Here is a 19265-nt window from a genome sequence, read left to right on the forward strand (position 1 = left end):
ATAAAATAAAAACCTGTACCTATTTTTAATTTTGTTAATTTCGTTATAAGTAGAGTCGGCTGCTTGTGATCTATTACGTCATATTTTTTGCACGGTAAACCTCTTCATCCGGCGGACTTCGAAAGCGACTTAACCTTTACAAATAATTGTCACTGAATAATTTAAAGGAATATGAGCTCAATTGTTCTAATTCATAGACGCGATTTTATTATAATTGTTGTGAAGCACAAACTAATTTTGTTTATACTATATAAAGGATCCGATAAATCTATCTATACATATAAATAAAACGGGAGTGCCTGTTTGTAATATCGAAATAACCGTTCTTTACTACATGCATATGAATATAAATACGGTGCATACACCAAAATAACATTTTTTACAATTTTTGTCTGTCTGTCTGTCGGTCCGTTTGTTCCGGCTAATCTCTGAAATGGCTGGACCGATTTTGACGGTACTTTTTTCGACAGGTAGCTGATGTAATAAGAAGTATTTTAGGCTACGTTTATTTTAGAAAATAAAGTTAAATAACCACGCGGACGAAGTCGCGGGAACAGCTAGTCTATAATATATTAAGTGCGCTCTACTAACTACAAAATTTTATTAATTGATTCGAATATTTATGTTCGAATAATTCAATCGATAGATTTTACAATTATGTATATTGTTTCCATATTAATTTCAGAAGTAACAGATATACAATATAAGTACCGCACAAATACAGCTTTAAAAAAAACGATACATCTTTTGAAAAGGACCTGAAAATTCGTTTCATATTAATAGATCCCCGATTTCAGATATTCAAAGTAATGCAAATAATTATATTATATAGGAACTGCCTTTATTGTCTTTGGTAAAAATAAAACCATAAAGCCTTATAGCTATACACAAACATTGCGTAATGGATTTTCTGGGAAACATTTTGTGATAACTAAGAAGTGGATCTTCCGCGTATTGCACTTAATACCCTGGGAAGATATATATCGTAAAGTAAGCACGTACACATGCACAAGTTGCAGTGTAGTAGATATGATAGCTCACTGTGATATACCTAGCCTTTTGTAGAAAGTAAAATGACTCGATACGTATATCATTACAAAACAATTGAGCTGTGCCGATTCTGTTTAATGGGAAAAAGTATTTATGCTTTTGTTATAAAGGTTAATAAATGTTATTAATTTTTTTACTATATATTTATTATTTGACGACATACTCTACGTCAAACTCATTTCATGATTTCTTTTACCCATCTATGCTTGTCACAAATGTGGCAAAACATGTATTTCCATAATATTAAATTAAATATTTATAGCATTTCGCAAAGTTAAATTCGTGTTTTGTATGAGGGTTTGATATGTGACAAGGGGTGGATCCCACTTTGTCACATAATGTCACACTTTTCTTACCTCGCACGTCGTACCTCTACCTCCCTCTTAAATTGTGACGTAATTTAGGGATTCCCCTTTAGTTTTGGTCACAATGGCTTTTAATATTTATATTATATTTATCTCATAATATATATTTTTAAATAAATTAAATATTAGTAATGCTATAATTAACTATAATAAAAAATTGTCAGTATTGCACATATATCTGACCGCGCCTTCGTCCGGGTGACCATGATTCATTGGAACGTAAAGTAACTTATGTACTTCTTTATACTAAGTACTATGTACGTATTTGCTAAAATTCTTGGTGCTTATTTAAACTGTTATGGCGTAAAAGCGTAACAAATGAACAGAATCACTTTTGCATTATTAATATTTGTCAGTTGAATTGCTCATATAGTTAAATAGTGCCATCTAATAAATTTTTGCATTATGTTTTTTATATTAACAAAGACATATAAAGATTATAATGTTTATACGTCTTTCTTTGTTATGTCTTCTAATAAGAAAAAAAGACCCGACTGCTAATTTGGTTTGAATATTTACTTTTATAACAATATATAATAATAGTAGTAAAGCACTAATCAGCATTGGCTACAGTAGGTGCTTAAATAGGTATCAACCACTGATATAGAAATTTCACTGACATCCCGTGATCACATCATTCTGCACACTGCACAATATATTACTAACTATTATGCTTTGTACGACGTATAGTTGCAAAAAACTCTTAGATAGTCCTTTAGTCGATATTACTCATCAATATAAACAAACACAAAATATATTTATTTAACGCTAAATTGATATTGTAGTATCTCAACGCTTCTATAAAATAAATGTGTACGTAATGAATGAATTTAATAGACCAATAAAGTAAGTAATTATAACAAAAGTAGGAAACAACAATACGTAATCTGCTCTTATAAAAACCGTAGAATTCGAATAAATACCTGATCAATTGTATCAGTATTATTTCTGTAAAAATATTCAAGAGCACGAAAAGATTTTCTCAATATACCTACCAGTTATAAAATACGTAATATGTTATGAAAAGGTATCTTCTCATGATGCCACTTCTGAATAATAAAATAAGTAACGGTACTAGATTTGATCCGTTTCATTGAACGTACGTTTACCTTTTTTATTGTAGTACACTTGTTTATTTTGTAATGGTATTATTTCAATAGAAATATTGAAGAACACGCTTGTGTTCTTTGTTGTTTCCTCAACAGGGCACTTACTTGTATTGAAAACGGAATATAACATGAAATATGTTATCTAATTACGATACTTATGAAGAATGAAATATATTGTATTTTAATATAGCTGTTGTTTGTTCCATTCAATGTTTTATTTATTTTTTATTTTTATTTATTTATTTATTTAATTCAGGCTACATGGCCCATATTATAAATACCTTATAGACTAACATACATAAGAAATAATAATCAAATATGTAAAATAAAATTGTCTCTATGGTCACGGCACTGACGACGGCAATCTGCCACGGTAGCGCCGATAGACCACCCCCTTCGGCCAGTAGTCCTCCTTCATTATAGTATGCCAATTTTTATAAAACTCTTATAGACTAAAAACTTAAACTTAAACAAATACTTTATTTACGAAGCACTTCATATTTGTTATTTAGATATACTGCATACATCTTCATTATCATTTTAATATCTCCGATGTACCTCTTGATATCGTGATCATCGACGTCTGTAACTTCACTCCCGGGTCTCGCTCTTATATTTTTACTAAAAAAACGAGTAATAATTTTCTTCCCTTTTGCCATATTAGCATTACGTTACATATATAGTTTTTCATATGGTCAAGGAACAGTCTTTTAGTAGACCATCTAAGTTTCTATGAGTTATTTCTTACGATTTCACGTCTATAAATACTAAATCACTCGTGGTGTAATTAGTATACGTAGAAAGTTTAACATGAGTTCTCTCACGACTTAATGTAAGTTTTCAATAAGTTTTTTTTTTCAACAACGCAATTATTACTGTAGAAATCGTTAGCCGTCATGTATATGTCAACTTTAGATAAAAAGACGTTTTAGAATCCAGTATATTTTGTGTATCTACAGAATTCATAATAAAACGATTTACTTAATTGTTTATTAATTGATATAAATGGTCTCACATGTTATTTTTAGACTAGAGATTTTCTTATTGTTGAAGAAACTGTGACAAGTAAAAACTAGGTATATAAAAGTGAAGCCATTTTCCCCTAAATTTGTGTTAGGAAATGGTAAAATACCTCAAAATCTGTCACAAAATATTACCAATAATAATTTAATATATTATACAGGTGACTTCTCCCATTGTAAATGTGGCATAATAGATACATAGAGGCAAAATGATTGATACTATAATTTAAAAAGAAATTAATCATATTAAAAAAAATATATATATACAGGTTTATATTTTATTGATAGCTTCACGTGTATATAACACGTCGCGTACGAAGCACAAATAATACATACGTAAGTAAGTTGATATAGTTAAACACCGAAATACAACCAAAATATTGTAATAGATATAATTCATACTTATATAAAATTATTTATGAGATAGGCACCCAGAATTGAGCTGGACGTTTTACTTGTAATTCTTTATCTAGGCTTCGTTTTAGTGTAATCGGTTCAATGATCTCACTTGGATCTAGATAACTACTTCTATATAGTAAATTGCCTTGATCCTTTGTAGCCATCTTACTTCAGAACATACAAAAACATTATATTTAATTCAATGGTCTGGAAAAATATTAACGTTGTTCTGTCATTATTTTTGTCGTTCATTTCTGTACATATTTAAGCTCTTTGTTCTTTTTTGAAAACAAAGCGCATTGGTGAATAGTATACTCGTAATTAAATGAGAAACTCAAACCTCTATGTTGTAGAAATATCTAGTAAAACTATTTATAAAGGTACCAATGTTTTAATAGTAATGGTAGAGACAGTCAAGTGACATATATTTGGTTTTATAGTATTTGATTAGAGAACACAAATAAATAAAATATATAAATATCAAAACAGTCTCTCAACATATATTGAGAAACTCTTTTGATATCAATATATAATATTTAAAGTTTACTTTTTGTATTCTTTAATGAAAGTTATAAAACAAAATTATATATATGTCACTTCACTGTCTACCATTTTACCATTAAAATATTTATCTCTTTATAAATAGTTTTACTGCATATTTCTACAACGTAAAGGTTTCAGTTTCCCATTTATATAAACGGCATGCATTTCATAACGATACCCAACAGTCCGTTTTGACAGCCCACGTCCCCGGGAGTCTGAACTGTAGCGGCCGAATGCATTTTCAATTACACGACGCGACGGGACGCAAGTATTATTTCCGTATGCCAAATTGTCAGGCACATTTTAACGTCGACGTACCGGACGTATCCGCCATATATAGATGTACTACGGGTTGTTGTCACACTCTACTTGTGACCATTTTAAAGCAATGGATATTATGACCTATTTAATATTTCAACCTAATAACATGTTTAAGATAACAATATTTTAATAATACAATGAATGCGTGCGTACCTTATCAAATTGCAATTTCAGAAATCATAACTGTGTACATTTACAAATATTATGTGTTGTTCTCTAGTGTATTAAATATAATATATTATATAATAATTTTCGATAAGTCTTATAGTTTCAGAAAATTATTTAGTATTAAGCGACTCTACCTCTCGCGGCCGCGCAATTAATTTTAACATTGCGGAAACCTAAATTTATCCTAACTTCAAAACTATTCGCTTAATTAAACCAAAACAAGTGTATTTCTAAACATATAGCTTTAAGATATACAATGGACCCAATGATATTCTCCATTGTGTATACTACTGCTGATTATGCTTTATATGTGATAAATATATGTATATAATTAATAATATATTATATATACATATATATATGTTTCACCCAAATGTCCATCAGTTGAATTGTTCATTCATTTCGTATCTACATATATTAATATACAAAATTATGTATGGTTGTAATTAACATAAAATATATACATATAATATGTAATGCATAATACTAAAATACCTGAGTGATGACAGAAATATTCTAAAAGACATGTTGTATTTATTGCTTGTTAACAATTTTCATGTTTATTAATATTTTACTGTTTGTATTATAATATATCGGGCGGCTATAAGTGTAACTGCATCAGTCTTGTTTGATAATTACTATTCTCTGATATCTTTATGATATGTACATAGCTGTGGCGTCGTGGTGTTTTGCTTTTTGCGATTGATTTGCATTTCATATTATGTATTCAATACTACGAAATATTTATATACGTTTGCCGCATAAATAAAAGTTAAAACACATTTTTATACATATTTATATATGTATTAAATCAACAGCCTTACCAGCTCTATAGTCAGAATAAGGCATGACGCCACCTTTCATAATCAGACTAATTTAAATGAAGCAGTTACACTTGTGCCCCTTTGTTGTTGTAACCTTTAGCACCTCAATCCAGGCCGGCCCTTGCTCCCTGCCCTATGAAAGACATGGGTAGTGAGATGTCCTGTACATCACAATTCTCACTACCTTGTCTTTCATGCGGATCGAGCATATTTCTGCATTCTTCGTGAACTACGAACAGAAGAGCTTGCATTGAAGACCTTCCGTATGATATTGTACTTGTCTATGGAGTATGTACCTAAATTTTATATAAAACTGTATCTGCTATATTGTTAACACAGTAATATAAAAGCGTTTTCTGATTTATTTGTTATTAATTATATGTAGTGATTGCTGTACAATCGTTAGTTGGTTATTAATACTGAAAAAGGATACTCATTATTTAAACAGATTAGCTTCTTTATTATTCTTAAAAGATTTTATAATATAAATATAAACCATTTAAAGATTAAGATTTTGCACTTCAATTAGTTTGAGTCTAAGTTATTTATGACTAACACAGTCTAAACAGATAGTATAAATAATATCTAAAATATGACACAGGTATATATGTGGACGTATGAATAAAAATCTTTTTACATTTTGAACTCCTTGTAGCGTTAAGAAAAAATAAAAAATATCTTATGGAAAGTGATGATTACGAGTTTTGCAGGCATCAAGCCGCTAAATCAGTAATAAAAAGAGTAATGTAAATAAGAAAAAATCCAAATAATTGATTTATTGAAATTATTTATTTATTAAAACCGCGGAAATAATAATTCGAGTAGATACTTACATAACAGGAAATAAATAAGAAAGGCAAAGGTCATGTTGTTATTAATAACAGGAAAAAAATAAACTTGTGTTTATTTTAGACGTTTTCTGACGACTTGGACCCTTAATGTAATTTTAGAAGATTTACTTTACAAATTTGAAATTGTAATAAATATAAATAGACCAGTCACCCATGTTTTGGAATAAATTCCGTTAGTTTTCTGTCCTATGACATCGTTACACACTTTACTTTGGGTACAGTAATTAATTAATCTTAATGTTTATTTTTCACGATATGAGTCAAAATAATTAATAATGCCTAAAATATTTGTCGATACATTAAATAATAACCTATCTTTTGCGTCTTTGATAGAATAAATTACATTTTACCGACTGAATAATTTTATCCAACATATTTACTCACTTACCCGAGTCAATAATCATTACTCCAATCTCTTTTTATACACAAACACTCTGAAACGACGTGCTACTATGTAATCCTTTTCTATTCAATTAAAAAACTTTAAAATTTTCTATATGTAATTTAAATATTAAACGGTGATGTAGTAAAAAGCTGTGCACTCTATACATATTCAATTGTCACAGAGTAGAACTGAGAATCTGAGGTTTTGATATACAATATATACACAGTTGGCGTTGTTAAGAAAATATATAATTTATTTATTTATTAGATTTCTATTTAAAGAGAAGATTAAATTGTCTTTAGCTTGTTATGTATAATTAGGTTTATATATTTTTAGTCAGTCTTCTTTACTATCATATTGAGTTGATGCGTAGGTATATAATCGTATATATCTTGGTTGAAACTTTGTTATGATCTCATTAAATTTGACCACTAAGAAGAAAAAAGACAGAATATCCTCATAGAAACGGATAACCGTTGCCAATAGCTATGATTTTAGAATAAACCAAATTTGTATCATGCTTCTGTTTTATTAAGAAAATTTCTTTGTGTATTGTCAAAATTACAGTAACACATTTGCTTGGTTTTATGAATTTGGGTCCCAAGTGTTAACACGTTATTCTTATCATAATATTCTTCAAATCGATTCATACTTACATTTTATATTCATTAAACCGAGACCTACCTCTTTATAAAATAATCTTTATTTCCTAATTTATTGCTATTAAGACTTACCTGTTCATCTCGACTGTTTTATAGTCATATCCACGTTTTGTCACCTAATGTAGGACACCCACGCTACGATACTATTATACATAACTAACATTCTGTTGAAATTTTCCGACACCGTGTAACATAGTGATGAGAACTGTGGTATTGTTCATTATCTTCAGTTTAATTTGATAATTGCGATCTTACCGAGTTGGTTTTTTTTCTTACTAGCTGTTACCAGCGACATCTTTTGCAAAATTTTCATTCCCTATTCTAGATTATTGTTCAGATAAAAGATAACCTATGTACGTTCTCGTGTCATAGTGATAAATTTTAATAAGTAATGAAAATTAGTAGATATCTATAAAAACGTAACAAACGAGCAAACAGAGATACCTTCGAATTAATAATATTAGTATTAAAAGTATGATTTATTATAAAAGTCACTAGTTATGATCAGCAACTTTGTCTGCTTTTGGACATAAAATGTAGCCTATGTCCGTACTAGTGATACTATCTATTTCGTTCCATCGTTTAGTCGTTGAATCATAAACAGTAGTAATTTCCTACACTTTTAGTCCTCGTGCAGACCAGCATGATAGGGTAGTATATAGGGTTCTTAATTTTAAACTATATAAATATTATTGATCCCACTGATTTTTTAAACATTTAAATGGAGGGATAAATTTTCCGTTCCTGTGGTGATATGCTTGGTGGACGTTTGCACGTAATAAGGAGGAGGCCACCCATTTGTTAAAATGGTCTAATAATGCAAACAATTTTAGAAGTTTCTTTACTGCTTTAATTAGTTAATAAGTATTATAATGCTTACTATTTTTACATAAATTAATAATTGTTAACGCCATTAACATTGACGTAGCATTAACAAAACGTTCTAAGATGTAATTAGGTAACACATCAAAGTTCATTTCATGTTTTTGCGTTGCTTTCGCTAAAGTCTTTAAACATTTAGAGTATACCAATTTTATCAACCGAGGCTTATATTATGTTTTTTATTGAGAACGTCTCTGCTATCTAAATAATCTCGATGATTCTTTCCGTTATTTATTTCTATATCCGAATTTCCAATACCGTGCTTTAGAAAAAGAGCCTACCTTCAACTTCAAATAGTCTGTAGTTGTAACGGGTATTTCAACAAGAACTTTGTTTTTAAATCACATCGAAACTATACGACAGTTTTCACATTTAGTTTGTGGCATATCTGTTTTAGAAACTTGGGTAATTTCACTGGAAAATTAAAGTCACTATGAAGTGAGAAGTACTATAGAATTTACATTTCTTAATATTCGAGATATTTCGGTCAACACAAACACCCTTCAGATACCGGTGTTAAGAATTTGGTCAATAAAGAGTCGACTGACTAATACTTAATGTTTTTTTTTCGGACTACTCTAACGTTGTTGGCCTCAGCTGGCCTTTACAACTTCACAACGGACCATAGGGGCCGAGTGCAGATGGCGCTCCTAACTCCGGCTTACTTAGATATTTTTTTTGTAAATACATACCTACATAGTATATATAGTAAATACCCAGACCGATACGAACAATCATACTCATTAGATCGATTTGTCGCACGGTGCACAAATGTTAAACAAACCCCCGACCGTCGAAAGTAAAGCGGTGTGCTAAAGCGCTAGACCACCGAGGGCGCCAAGTTGAAGTAATATTATTATTAAAAACAATTATAACATATTGGTATAGTGTATATATATTTTAAATAATAGTTTTGTGCAACACATATATTCATAATAGTACGAGTATTATTATGTATATAAATACAACAGTACGTTATGTCTGTCTGTGTGTTTATTATCTCTTAATAATGAGCTGGTTAAATTTTTAAGAATCTTAATGAAAATTGACATGATTTTTTTTTCGGACTACTCTAATGCTGTTGGCCGCAGTTGGCCTTTACAGCTCCACCGGACGATAGGGGACTAATGTAGATAGCACTCCAAACCCACGGAAAGACTTATGCAGCGGCTGAAGGCCAACTCCCGCCTGACGGATACGACTTTAGTTTGAGGGCACCGCTAGGGGGTCGTACCTCGGCTCAGGCCGTCGTAATTTCTATATATAATGTGTATCACAAACGAGTATTCGATTGAATTCGTTCGAGAGAATACATCGCTGTCGTGAGCCACAGTGTTGGTGAAGATCCAATTCTTTACAATGTGCAAATTATTGATGATGGATATCTTTAACATGTGGTTTCAGCAAGACCAAGCCATAAGTTACACAGCCACCGAACAGTGAATCTATTGCGAATCATATTTACCAAATGCGGAATGTTATGCACTCCACTTCACAGCTGAAGAGCTGTCAAGTGGCTAGCTCGATCATGTGATTTAACACTGTTGGATTATTTTATTGTAGGGTTATGTTATACGGAGCCAATCGAATGCATTGCGGCCTTAAAACTCGTTAAAACTTAAGTCGTGGAGTAATTTACGAATTAGACCCGCCATTTTGCTAATATTAGTCGATATCTGATGCCGTTTTCATTCATAATTGCTAAAATTTTGCTTTTTTTAAACTATCACAATTTGAATCAATGTCATCTAAAACTATTATTTTAATTTGTAAACAATGTTCTTGTTAAAAGAACCCTTTATTACACATAGATAGTCTTTATGTGGGGAATAAAATATTAATTAGGTATTACTTCTTCAATATAAATTTATTTGATCTTTTATGTTACTATATGCGTTAAACATGCAATTATATAAGTGACAGGTCTTTAATATTGTAATAATATGATTACATTGAAGCCATTCAATAGTTGAATTATTATTAAATCAAATATAACGAGGTTGATTCGCGTAGTATAGTGCGTACTTATCGTATACGCTATATATAATTATATCGGTAGTAATGACACAATCTATTCGTAATATAAAATGGCATTGACCTTAATATATACTTGTCTGGTCATTGACAATGAAGTCAACGTACTAGCAGTGGGATTTATTGAAATTTCTGTAAATAAAAAATGTGTGTATATCAATATGTTGAACATATCTATTTCATATCGGTACGTATGTATCTGAGGCAGTATATATAGATATCGTTACAATTAAATATATAGGTGAGGTACATAAAATATTGATTAATCCTTAAATTTCTTCATTAATACTTTTTGTAACACTAAATGTATTTAATATCAATATGTTGAACATATCTATTTCATATCGGTACATATGTATCAGAGGCAGTATATATTGTTATCGATATAATTAAACATATAGGTGAGGTACACAAAATTTTTATTGATCCTTAAATTGCTTTATTAATACTCTTTGTAACACTAAATGTGTTTAATATCAATATGTTGAACATATCTATTTTATATCGGTACATGTGTCAGAGGCAGTATATATAGCTATCATTATAATTAAATACATAGGTGAGGTACATAAAATATTGATTAATCCTTAAATTGGGTCCTTAATACTGTTTGCAACAGTTTCCTAAATATGGTTGGTTACATACCGTTTAGCTCTTCCCACAGACTATGGTTATATATTGTTCTATATTAATAGACAACCGTATCATCTTGCTAATACGTACCTCCCTGTAAAATAATTGACAAAGCAAATACTAATATTAATAGACAAACGAATACCTGCAACCCCCAACCCCCAACAAGAGGGGCGAACCTGGGGGTCTACTTCGAAATTACAAATCTGAATATTCGGTTTAGACCGATACTTGATCGCATATTTTGCATACCTTTGTCAATATCAAATTATTAATCCAATTAAAATTGTTTGGAGTAGAATATTGCTGCTGTGTAGGGATTGATAGCGTAATTGTTTTGTTATGTTACTCGTACATACGCTCTGTGAGCCTCTGTGAGCCTCTGTGAGCCTCTGTGCCATGGGTGCGTAATAAAAATATCACTTGGGTGGACCTATTGATTAACAAAGAGTTTTGATTTCACTTCATTCAGATTATTTACTTTATTTAAAAAAAAAGTTTGTAACGGTTGTTATACTGATTTTCATGTGTTGATACATATTGAGCAGATTAAATGATGTTTAGTACTACAAATCATCCACTGACGGGTTCGCTGCGCCGTCGACTTTACATTTCTTTCATTTAGATATACTTCATGTTCTTAGTTAGGCTATCTCTCTATTTCTGTGTCTATGTTAGCCTCTTTTTCAAACGACGTACTAATTTAACTGGATTATTTATTTATGTATTCACAAATTGTATTTATGAGTACAATTTTTTTAACACATTAAAGTTATAAAAATTGTACTCATAAATATGATTGATTGTTTTGATTTGGATATTTCTCTCTGTATTATGTTTAAAGTGTTAAAGTATTTCTATCACCGTTTGTTCAGCATAGGATTAGATGGCCCTGTGTGAAATGTCCCAAGTAACTATTATTATAAAAAAAATAACACTTATGTTTGTGAAAATAATTTATGTTATTATGATGATTTAAACATTTATCATAGTACTGTAAGAAAACTGACACGAACACAATTAACACCACCTTTTTTTTAACTGGGGAAAATCTACATGGAGACATGGTACTGCTGGACTCTTATTGACTATAAACCCCCTTAAAATATGTTCCTTCTCTTAACCTTTAGTTAGAATTTCGTGATGCGCAAGCAATCTGCCACAACCCTGACGCGACACTTACGACGACACCACCTAGAATATTCAAATGTCTCCGTTTTCTCTACAACCATACTTATAAACAGACCTCGGCTTAACTTATACATATTATAAAAACTGATATATGTGGGAAGTTATATAAGAAATAATATTATTAGAAAACTGCATTCATTTTTTATATAGTAACTAATGAGTAATGAATTGATGGATGTTGTTCTGTATGAACTAAGAATATTGAACTTGCATTAGTATAATTATAAAAAAAGATAGAGCGAAATCGGTCATATTTCAAATTCTTGTCCTAAACTGGTCTAGGTTGCGAACTCTGAAAAAGGGCAAGCACAACAGATCTATGTAGGTCGTGATGCTAAGTCCAAGCACCTGACAATAGCACAAAACCCCAATAAAGAAATGGGGCTTCTCTATAATTATGTAATTATTTTGCATTGCTATGCAATATATTTAACTATTATTTGTACAACAAATTACATTTCCCTCCTTTCCTTTGTTTCGATGACTCGTTTATTATATTAACTCGACGCTAATCATGTGGTTATTGCAATATGCACCGTAATTACAGTTGTCATATCTGATTAGAGAGTTAAACGAACTTTCATGTATTGATCTGGAAAACAATGTATGTAACAAAGGAACAGGCATTTCAAATATTTAGCGTCAAACCGTAACAAAGGTAATGAAGCCTATAACCATTTATTACAGTAACAATCCATTTTGTGTAAAATGTACCTTCAATTATCCATATCGTGCAGGTAATAATGCATATAAAACAGGACTGCATATGCTAGCGGCACATACTACGTACACAATGGTTTGGGAGGAGCGCCACTCCTCCCTTCTAATGTTTCTCCCTCCTTGCAGTTAATGAACGTCAAGTACCATTTACTGCACTTTGATTATTATTTTTGCGGAAATGCGGTAGACCTTTTAATTTAGGCACGTAGCTCAAATAAAAAATGTATGGAAAACTCTAGCAAAACCGAATGTTTAATCTACATTTACAATTGAAACAACAGCTCGATACATAAATTTTATTCTCACCTACATTTCTCAGTTATATCAGGATCAAGACCGAGGTTATTTCCAAATAAAAATAAACCTTAGTAGGAAACCTGTATACTGATTTTTTGTTGTCTAAAATTTTTTTAATGTTTCAATGACGCCTAGCAACCCTATTCGTAACGATCAAACTACTCATTACATCGTAACAAGTAACTTTATTTGACTTCGTGTTAGGGTTTCGCGTGTTTTAGAGGCATCAACGAGGTGACTAATGCATCGAATGTCCATTAAATAAAAACGTTTTAAAAGCCTGAAAATAAATCAAATTGTAGATATACTTCATGGTTTGCCAGCATCTAACATTTCGCCAATACGAAGTATAGTATTTTAGAAATATAAATATATTTTTGTCAAATAATTATAGGAATAGATATAACAGCAAAACTTTGCTTTTGGTAATTTTATAAAATTCTAATATTGTACTAGGATTGTTTAAAACTACCGAAACCATATAACAACAACAACATAAAAATCTTTCTTTTTATAATGTTGTATTGTCTACTTGTGTATGTCGTGTGTAACTAATTTGTTATGGACGGGATTTTACCACATGTACATTTACAACATAAAACGAGGACATGCGAAGGTAGACTAGACTCCCTATAATCTACAATCAATCTACTGCTATTCAATTTACTCGTGATTATGGCATATTACGATAAATTGCTAGTGCATTTAGTTTGTAGTTGCCTAATCGTTTCTGTGATTTACTGTCCACTGTTATATGCAAATATACCCTTTACTAATAGCAACGTTGTGTTCATATGGTCTAATAAAAGAAATTAGATATTCAGTCGAACGAAGTTCTTGTTGGAACTGTATTTTTACAATGTTTGAAACATACTACCTTTTCACATAATTATTAATTCTGGTAACTTATACATAATATTCTCTATCTATACCATACTCTTCCTAAACGGTTTGACAGATTATTATGAAATTTTATATGCATATTCAGTAGTTCCGAGAATCGACTACTATCAATTTTTCATACCCCTAAGTGAAAAGGGTCCACGCCTAACTTTTTATTTATTTAACAATTTTTTATAATGATGCATTAAAATACATACTACCCTAAGTTTTCACCCTACTGGTGATAGAACCCCTATAATAGCGATATTAGTACCTACATGCTAAAACGTTTACCGGGACACCTAATAGATATGTATATACAAGTCTAACTCTATAGCAACGTAGGATCCTATGAATAGACTTCAGACTAATTTACCGTTAACTACTATTCAATCTATGCATAGTACGAATTTGTGGTGAACGTACGTCGGTGTTATAATTAACACGTGTCCATCACTGCGAATACATTGGAAATTAATCACGCTGCCTTCAGCAGACGTCTATTCAATAGTCCCCTGTACTAATAATCGCCTTGGACGAACAAAGGTGTCAGTAGATCTATAGAATAGCAGTCAGCTGCACCATGCAATCAAGGGCTGATGCATAATATTCGATAGTGGGTGGTAGGTATTTCACTTCAATAATTTGAATCGTGATTCAGTTATCTTAATTTAAATATCAGATAAGACATTAAATAAGCTTAAAGTAATCAATAATTACGTATTTTGAACTGGAATAATAATATTATAATAGTTAAACAATACTTGTTTTTCAGTTTCGATACAGACTTAGCAGTAATTTAAAATAACAGCAATGTAATTTATAAATATAACTTAACTACAATACAAATAAGAACCAAAATTGTTTATAGTTCTATAACAAGGCCAATACCTAATATTATGACTTATAAATAATATATCAACAATAGACATTTGCCTTTCTGGGAATTAATTGGATACTTTCTAAGTAATATAACTAATAAATAAATCATTGTGCTTATTATTATCTACCTGTAGGCGAATAATCTGTTTTTATCACAGCTTTCATACGCAAATATACCTACCTACGTATATTGTGGAGCAGTTATTATTTATTGCTTTCCCTCATATACTTACAAGCTCGCCGGCTTCAATGAATAATATCTTTGTGTGACGTCAGTTATGGCCGTGAAAAACAACCACATTTACAGCTCGAGAAGGTTGAAAATACTAAAACAGATGTCGCTGTTTCCATCGCTGTTGACACCCAGGACTCGTAATTAGCAACTGAGGTTATCAATAATTGCCAAGGAACTCGATAGAATATTATTATATTTGTCAAAGTGGAATAATTATTGTCATATTAGGTATTCTATCAACATAATTATTTGTATAGTTTATAATACATGTTACAATGGAGCACTGATATCTATAGCACAGGTGTAGTACCTAGTTTAGGTTATCAGGGTCCTCATTTAGTATTGCGCAACTTTCTACCATTTGATTGTTCAGCTAACTAACCTCAACTATTATGTACTGCTCCTTTTTAATGTTGGTAAACTTGTGGTGGTACAAATCAGCATGATTGTTATTAATTATTGGTATAACTGATCTTATGTAATTCAGCATTCCGTAGGAACATAGGTGTGCGAACATAGGTAGTATGTGTGAGTCACTTCTCGGAAAAGTTGGAATCCGATAATTTGAGCAGGAATCTAACACGATCTCTCATAGCAGACGTTTGTATGATGTATAGAGTGCGGCTTTAACTATGGCGGAGTTCTGCATTTCTCTTGTATCGAACAAATATTTACGTATTATCCCACTACGTTGTAAGCAATAGAGTTGAAAATACAAGTTAAATATCACAAATTGCAGATTGCTATTCATGAAATCTGTCTTGTCCTTTTTAGCTCCGTAGCAGTAGTAATCAGTATATAGGTATTTTAATCTCACAAATGGCAAGTCACGAAACAATAGTGGTCATTGTATCTATAGATGACGATCCTCGCTTTCCGTAGTCAGTCGGTGAGCTTGTTTGCATCAAATTTCTTTTATCATTTCTATAGGCTACAGTTATGCCATTTACTTCGCATTCGGTATATATATACATATAATTACGACATTACTATGTATGCACAATACCATATTAGCGTCATCGATCCATAATTTATTATGAAATGTATAATGTATTCAATAATAATCATTCGATGTCAATAAATCCCGTTACCTACCTACCTGCCTTGTGTTTCAACGCTGATTCCGGCGACATTTTTAAACATTGACTCATTTTCAACTTTCGACCATTTCTATTAGTGTATGTGTGTGTGTGTGTGTTACAACTTAGAAGATAGAACGCACCGTTATGTGTCATAGTACTGAATACCAAGAATGTGACTATGAATGATACAGAGATCATGGTATACTTTTGAAACGTTCGAATACAAATATTTAAACTTGAGATGTCTTATATATATTATCTGTTACTGTGCCCAATATTTTCAAAAACACGTGTTAGTTATTATATAACAATTAATTAGTATATGTTAGTTATGACAGATTTATTATTTTACATTAACGTTATTTTCTTTAATATGGTGTTTTTGGGGTGCAAATCTTAATCTTAATAAGACCCAACTTGACATACGCAATAAATACTATCTGATGTGAAAAAAATATATCGTATGAACTAGATTAATACACGTTGTGGTCAACGAGTTAGAAGTGTACAGTTTTGCAAAGTTTGTTATTAATGTTTCGTTGCTTATGAAGAAGAAAAGTGTATAATTGTAAAACGTATTATGCAGAACTACACTGTAATTACAGATGTATGAACTAATGAACAAGAATTCTCAGCACTGGATATAAAAAATAAGCCAACATACGATTTTACAGCAAACCATGCATTTATATGATTGTGTGGTTAATGTGATTGTTGCTATTTCCATCATTGTTTTAGCATGTTACATTTTCAGGCCGGATAGACATTCAATGTGGCCCTGCCATCAAAGTTGGTTTGTCATAGATCATGACGCAGCTATCACAGCCAGCTTTGATGAGCATGGCCTCATTAGTAACAGCACACTAGTCTCGTACCAAATCCGCAGTGTGACAGAACAGGAGATGAGCCGTGCGATTCTCGGGCCTAGCCTGTCAAAGCGGTGGTGAAATGTATATCCGTCATCATATCACAGCCACTTTGATGTGGTCGGTTTACGGAGATGAGCGCTACCTAATACGACTACGGCGGCTGGACAAGTCCGTGGCCCATTCGTAAAAATGGTTGTGCCATGTCGCTTCATCATATCACAGCCATTTTTGACGAGTTGGGCTGTGAGATGTCACTACGTAGACTAAAAGAGGCGGAACTGCGACTGTTTCTGGAGTGTTTTGTAGCTCACAAAGTGGTTGTCATATGTGTACTATGGTCATATCACAGCCAGCTTTGATGAGCGACAAGACAGCACCGACACCACATCGCCTTATTTATGTTTTGTATTTGCAGACTTTGGCGGAATTGGCAGCTGTGAGCCGGCAAAGTGGTTGTGACGTGATACTTTCCATTGAACATATCACAGCCAGCTTTGTTGACTTTACTGTTGCTAAATTACATCTGGAAGAATCGCAAGATATTTTTTATTATTAAAATATTTCTGTACCTTTTATCTTTGTTGAATGTATAACTAGTTTAGTATTGTAATTGTTTTTATCTTTAGTGTTTTTTTGTGTAACTACTTATTACTACTAACTTATAATAACTTTTAAATTGTAATTGTTCTAAATATAAATTGTTTTGTATACATATATCGTTTTCATGTGCAGTTATACCAACAACATTAAATTTGATTGTAACTTGTTTTTTTTTGTCTTTCAGGTTCCTACCAGATATCAAGCTTCTGGTTTACCTATCAACGTGTAGCATCTATGTTATATTGTTTATGCTAGTTTAAATATAAATGTATCTTCTATTTATTTGTTGACTCGGAAAATCTAAATAGGTACTTACAGATTTGTGATATATGTTAATAAATTTTGTACCCACACTAAGTTGTTTGTATATTATTTTGTAACCTTCCATAAAACCACTAATTAAAACATTCAAAAAGTTATGCAGCACTAGTAGACAGGCTGCACACAACCTTCCAATTAAATCTACTCCACATGAGATAATCGAAGTAATCACACATTACTTTACATTTTTTTTTGGACGATAAACACATAAGAGCATGAATAGAATAGAATAGAAAATAATTTATTCAAATAAACTTAATTTAAGCACTTTTGAATAGTCAACATTTTTTTTAATCTACCGCTTATTCGAAAAGTTGTCTCATCACAAGAAGAATAAGCAAGAAACTTGTGTGTTGCTCTTTTAAACAATCCTTGTGAATTTACAAGTCGAAACATGTGAATACAAACTACCATGTATTTCTAAATCCTACTAATTTTAAACACGTGAGACTTGGATAAATGTATGGACTGGTATTTGTTGCTATTTGAAATATATATATATTTAAAAATAATTGAAAGGATTTTAATTAAACTACAGTATTATAAGTTCTACAACAGAACAACGTAGGCTAAAAATTGAAAGGATGTGTAAATTGGACGAAATGTAATAAGTATCAAGTTATAGGTACACTAATATAATAAGAAATAATAAGTCGTGGAGATAATATATATATTTAATTTGAATGGGTACTATACTAACAATGTGTAAAATACAGTATTTAATTACAATTACTAAAGTACTATAAATATTACTAATTTACAATATAGACGACGAAAAACACGTCATTCAAAACCGAGCAGTTTGTTTGGCAGCTAGCATCAATTTTATAAGTTACAACGTGATCATAACTAAATTGTAATGCGTAAAAACATGATTAATATAAAGATATACATATTAGTTAACACTTAGGCGATAACATAATAGTACAAATTATTAA

General features: G+C 31.1%; 1 long non-coding RNA gene across 1 annotated transcript in view; it reads left to right on the forward strand.

The window, feature by feature from the left end:
• Nucleotides 1-18354, forward strand: part of LOC131853015 (uncharacterized) — a 34980-nt gene extending 16626 nt beyond the window's left edge. Inside the window, exon 6 of the long non-coding RNA XR_009357964.1 lies at nucleotides 18191-18354. This is a non-coding gene — a long non-coding RNA (uncharacterized LOC131853015). The remainder of the gene's footprint in view (nucleotides 1-18190) is intronic.
• The last annotated feature ends 911 nt before the right edge of the window (nucleotides 18355-19265 follow it).

Source organism: Achroia grisella, unplaced genomic scaffold (assembly GCF_030625045.1).
Source record: "Achroia grisella isolate CSIRO2021 unplaced genomic scaffold, CSIRO_AGI_Agris_v1 utg874, whole genome shotgun sequence".
Lineage (NCBI taxonomy): Eukaryota > Metazoa > Arthropoda > Insecta > Lepidoptera > Pyralidae > Achroia > Achroia grisella.